The sequence below is a fragment of the Macaca fascicularis genome, chromosome 3 (genome assembly GCF_037993035.2).
Source record: "Macaca fascicularis isolate 582-1 chromosome 3, T2T-MFA8v1.1".
Lineage (NCBI taxonomy): Eukaryota > Metazoa > Chordata > Mammalia > Primates > Cercopithecidae > Macaca > Macaca fascicularis.
In genome coordinates, this window is record NC_088377.1 from 75,598,439 (window position 1) to 75,604,647 (window position 6,209).

The window sequence follows — 6,209 nt, forward strand, 5'->3', positions numbered from 1 at the left end:
CAAAGAACACCTGGGAAATTCATTACAAAAAGATAATTGCCTAGGCACATAGTCATCAGGTTACCTAAAGTCAAGACAAAGGGAAGAATCTTAAGAACTGTGAGGCAAAAGCATCAGGTAACCTATAAAGGAAAACCTATCAGATTAACAGTAGATTTCTCAGCAGAAACTCTACAAGCTAGAAAGGATTGGGGTCTTATTTTTGGCCTCCTTAAGCAAAAACAATTATCAGTCAATAATTTTGTATCCAGTGAAACTAAGCTTCATAAATGAAGGAAAGATACAATCTTTTCCAGACAACAAATGCTGAGAGAATTCCCTACTACCAAGTCAGGACTACAAGAAGTGCTAAAAGGAGCTCTAAATCTTGAAACAAATCCTCAAAATACACCAAAATAGAACCTCCTTAAAGCATAAATCTCACCTATATAACAATAACACTATGAAAAAAAAAAAAAGAAGAAGGTATTCAGGCAACAAATAGCACAATGAATAGAATAGTACCTCACATTTCAATACTAACATTGAATGTAAATGGCCTAAATGCTCCACTTAAAAGATACAGAATTGCAGAATGGATAAGAATTCACCAAACAAGTTTCTGCTATCTTCAGGAGACCCACCTGACACATAAGAACTCACATAAACTTAAGGTAAAGAGGTAGAAAAAGACGTTCCATGCAAATGGACTCCAAAAGTGAACAGAAGTAGCTATTCTTATATCAGACAAACTTTAAAGCAATGACAATTAAAAAAGACAAAGAGGGACATTATATAATGATAAAAGGACTAGTCCAACAGGAAAATATCACAATTATAAATATATATGCACCTAACACGGGAGCTCCCAAATTTATACAACAATTACTGCTAGACCTAAGAAATGAGATAGATGGCAGCACAATAACAGTGGGGGACTTCCATATTTCTCTGACAGCACTGCACAGGTCATCAAGACAGGAAGCCAACAAAGAAACAATAGACTTAAACTATACCGTAGGACAAAGGGATTTAACAGATATTTACAGAACATTCTACCCAACAACTGCAGAATATACATTCTATTCATCAGCACATGGAATATTCTCCAAGATAAACCATATGATAGGCACAAAACAAATCTCAGCAAATGTAAGAAAATCAAAATTGTATCAAGTAATTTCTCAGACCCAGTGGAATAAAATTAGAAATCAACTCCAAAAGGAACCCTCAAAACCATGCAAATACATGGAAATTAAATAACCTGCTCCTGAATGATCATTGGGTTAACAATGAAATAAAGATGAAAATTAAAACATACTTTGAAATGAATGATAATAGTGACACAACCTATCAAAACCTCTGGGAAACAGCAAAAACAGTGCTAAGAGGAAAGTTCTGTGAACCTCAAAAATTTGAGATAGGTCTCAGTTAATTTAGACAGTTTATCTTGCCAAGGTTGAGTACATGCCTGTGACACAGCCTCAGGAAGTCCTGATGACATGGGCCCATGGTGGTCAGGGCACAGCTTGGCTTTATACATTTAGGGAGATAGGAGACATCAATCAATATATGTAAGAAGTACATTGGTTTGGTCTGGAAAGGTGAGACAACTTGAAGCAAAGGCAGGAAGACTAGAAGCAGCGAGGGCGCTTTCAGGTCACAAATAGGTGACACAGGATTACATTCTTTCAAGTTTCTGATTAGCCTTTCCAAAGAAGGCAAATCAGATATGCATCTATCTCAGTGAGCAAAGGAGTGACTTTGAATAGAATGGGAGGCAGGTTTGCCCTAAGCAGTTCCCGGCTTGAGTTTTCCTTAGTGATTTGGGGACCCAAGATGTTTTCCTTTCACAGTTCATAGCATTAAATGCCTACCTCAAAAAGTCTGAAAGAGCACAAGCTGACAGTCTAAGGTCACACCTCTCAGAAGTGGAGAAGAAACAAGAAAAATCCAAACCCAAACCCAGCAGAAGAAAATAAATCACGAAGATCAGAGCAGAACTAAATGAAATTGAAACAACAACAACAACAAAAATACAAAAGATAAATGAGGCCGGGCGCTGTGGCTCATGCCTGTAATCCCAGCACCTTGGGAGGTCAATGCAGGTGGATTCACAAGGTTAGGAGATCAAGACCATCCTGGCTAACACGGTGAAACCCCATCTGTACTAAAACTACAAAAAATTAGCCAGGCATGGTGGCAGGCACCTGTAGTCCCAGCTACTTGGGAGGCTGAGGCAGGAGAATGGCGTGACCCCGGGAGGTGGAGCTTGCAGTGAGCCAAGATTGGGCTACTGCACTCCAGCCTGGGTAACAGAGTGAGACTCCGTCTCACAAAAAAAAAAAAAAAAAAAAAAAGATAAATGAAACAAAAAGCTGGTTCTTTGAAAAGATAAATAAAATTGATGGCCCAAATACACTCAATTAGAAATGAAACAGGAGCTATTACAACTGACACCACAGAAACACAAAAGATTATTCAAGGCTACTATGAACAGCTTTATATGCATAAACTAGAAAACCTAGAGGAGATGGATAAATTCCTGGAAATATACAATCCTCCTAGATTAAACCAGGAAAATACAGAACGTCTGAACAGACCAGTAACAAGCAGCAAGCTTGAAATGGTAATTTTTAAAATGCCAATAAAAAAAAAAAAGTCCAGGACCAGACAGATTTACAGCTGAATTCTATCAGATATTCAAAGAAAAATTGGTACCAGTCCCATTAACACTATTGTAAAAGACAGAGAAAGAGGGAATCCTCCTTAAATCATTCTATGAAGCCAGTTATCACCCTAATACCAAAACCAGTGAAGGACATAACAAAAAAAGAAAACTACCAACCAATATCCCTGATGAAGATAGATGGAAAAATACTCAACAAAATACTAGCTAACCAAATCCAACATCATATCAAAAAGATAATCCACCATGATCAATTGGATTTTATACCAGGGATGCAGGGATGGTTTAACATACATAAGTCAATAAATGTGATACACCACATAAACAGAATTAAATACAAAAATCACATGATCATCTCAATAGATGAAGAAAAAAAATTTGAGAAAATCCAGCATCGCTTTATGATTAAAACTCTCAGCAAAATTGGCATAGAAGGGACATACATTAAGGTAATAAAAGCCGTCTATGACAAACCATAAGCCAACATTATACCAAACAGGGAGAAGTGGAAAGCATTGCCCCTGAGAACTGGAACAAGACAAGGCTGCTCACTTTCACCACTTCTATTCAACATAGTACTAGAAGTCCTAGCCAGAGCAATCAGAGGAGAGAAAGAAATAAAGGGCATCCAAATTGGTAAAGAGGAAGAGAAACCATCGTTGTTTGCTGATGATATGATCATATACTTAAAAACCCTAGAGACTCATTCAAAAAGCTCCTAGAACTGCTAAATGAATTCAGCAAAATTTCAAGATACAAAATTAATGTACACAAATCAGTAGCTCTGCTATATACCGACAGCAACCAAGCTGAAAATCAAATCAGGAACTCAACACCTTTCACAATAGCTGAAAAAAAATTAAAATACTTAAGAATACACCTAACCAAGGAGGTGAAACACCTCCACCAGGAAAACTAACACTGCTGAAAGAAATCATAGACAACACAAAAGGAAACACATCCCACGCTCATGAATGGGTAGAATCAATATTGTGAAAATGACCATAATGCCAAAAGCAATCTACAAATTCAATGCAATTCCCATCAAAATGCCACCATCATTCTTCACAGAATTAGGGGAAAAAATTCCTAAAATTCATATGGAACCAAAAAAGAGCCCCCATAGTTAAAGCAAGACTAAACGAAAAGAACAAATCTGGAGGCATCCCATTACCTGAATTCAAACTATACTATAAGGCCACAGTCACCAAAACAGCAGGGTACTGGTATAAAAATAGGCACAAAGAACAATGGAACAGAATAGAGAACTCAGAAGTAAAGCCAAATATTTACCACCAACTGATCTTTGAAAGGGCAAACAAAAAAATAAAGTGGTGAAAGGACACCCTATTTAACAAATGGTGCTGGGAAAATTGGCAAACTACATGTAGAAGCATAAAACTGGATCCTCATCTCTCACCTTCTACAAAAATCAACTCAAGATGGATCAAGGACTTAAATCTTAAGACCTGAAACCATAAAGATTCTAGAAGATAACATCAGAAAAACTCTTCTAGACAATGGCTTCGGTGATGACTTCATGGCCAAGAACCCAAAAGCAAATACAACAAAAACAAAAATAAATAGATGGGACTTAATTAAACTAAAAAGCTTCTGTACTGCCAAAGAAATAGTCGGCAGAGTTAACAGACAACCCACAGAGTGGGGGAAAATCTTCACAATCTATACATCTGACAAAGGACAATTTCAGAATCTACAAAGAACTCAAACAATTCAGCAAAAACAAAACAAAACAAAAACAAACAAACAAAAAACGAACAATCTCATCAAAAAGTGGGCTAAGGACATGAATAGACATTTCTCAAAATAAGATATACAAATGGCCAATAAGTATATGAAAAAATGCTCAACGTCGCTAATCATCAGGGAAATGCAAATCAAAACCACAATGTGATATCACCTCACTCCTACAAGAATCACCATAATCAAAAAAATTATAATAATAGATATTGGTGTGGATGCGGTGAAAAGGGAACACTTTTACACTGTTGATGGGAATGTAAACTAGTACAACTACTATGAAACAGTGTGAAGATTCCTTAAAGAACTCAATGTAAATCAACCATTTGATCCAGCATTCCCACTATTGGGTATCTCCCCAAAAGAAAAGAAGTCATTATATGAAAAAGATACTTGCACACACATGTTTATAGCAGCACAATTTGCAATTGCAAAATTATAGAACCAGCCCAAATGCCCATCAGTCAATAAGTGGATAAAGAAAATGTGGCATATATATACCATGAAATACTACTCAGCCATAAAAAGGAACAAAATGATGGCATTTGCAGCAACCTGGATGGAATTGGAGACTATTATTCTAAGTGAAGTAACTCAGGAATGGAAAGCCAAACATTGTATGTTCTCACTCATATATGGGAACTAAACTATGAGGATGCAAAGGCACAAAAATGACACATTGGACTTTGAGGACTTGGGGGAAAGGATGGGGGTGGTGAGGGATAAAGGACTACAGACTGGGTACAGTGTACACTGCTTAGGCGGTGGGTGCACCAAAATCTCAGAAATTACCACTAAAGAACTTATTCATGTAATCAAACACCACCTGTTCTCCAAAAACCTATTGAAATAAAAAATTAAAACAAAATAAATTTTAAAAAGAAAAAATAAATTGAGTAGACACCACTTAGGGTGGCTGCCTGACTCCAATTCACTTTTCTCGGAAAACTCTCCCAATACACAGTGGTTGCTGCCAACCATCCTGTCCGTGGTAAGGAGCCCTGCCTCCTGCTAGAGTCAGTAAATATTTGACTCAAACTGAGCCCATCGAATTTTGTGCCAGGATTGTGTAATTTGGAGCTGAGAATCTAGAGACATATGAACCTACAAAGTGGAAACTATGGGCCCCACGGTGTATCCGTAGAAGCACTCTATGGGGACAGCCATGAGCCCCTGGGTGGAAAACCTCGGATCTGCCCTGGTTCCGCTTCCAATAAGCTCTTCTGTGATTCCATTCCGTGAGCCCTTCATTGCAACGTACTCCAACTGGGGAAACAAACAAAAGGATAAACACAAACAAATCCAGGAAGATGCAAATCAACCTATTCCTGCAAGTCTCCTCACTAGGGAGAGAGGCAGTGCCATGAGCAGTAATAAAATTGAAGACTTTATGTTCACCCTATCTGGGGGCTGAGACTCAGGGTGACCATATAGTGTATTTTCTAAACTGGATCACTTTGCAAGTAAAAGTGCATTATTAATTATGTTGGAATAGGAGCTGCAGTCTGGTATACAAGGACAAATGGTCACTCTTCCCAGACTGCACCTGATGCATCTTCCTCAATCCAAAATCTGTGATAGAATGGGTAGCTGCAAACCAAAGACAAAGGAGGGCTTACAAATGATGAAATTGTCTAGGAAGATTTCTATGTGAAGGAGTCTGCAAAAAGATGCAGGAAAGCGTAACTCCCATGAAATGAATAAAAAGCAGAAGCATACAGGCCTAGCTGAAGGCAAATCAGAAAAGGAAGCTGGAGGTTTTAAGTCTCTCTGGCAGGAA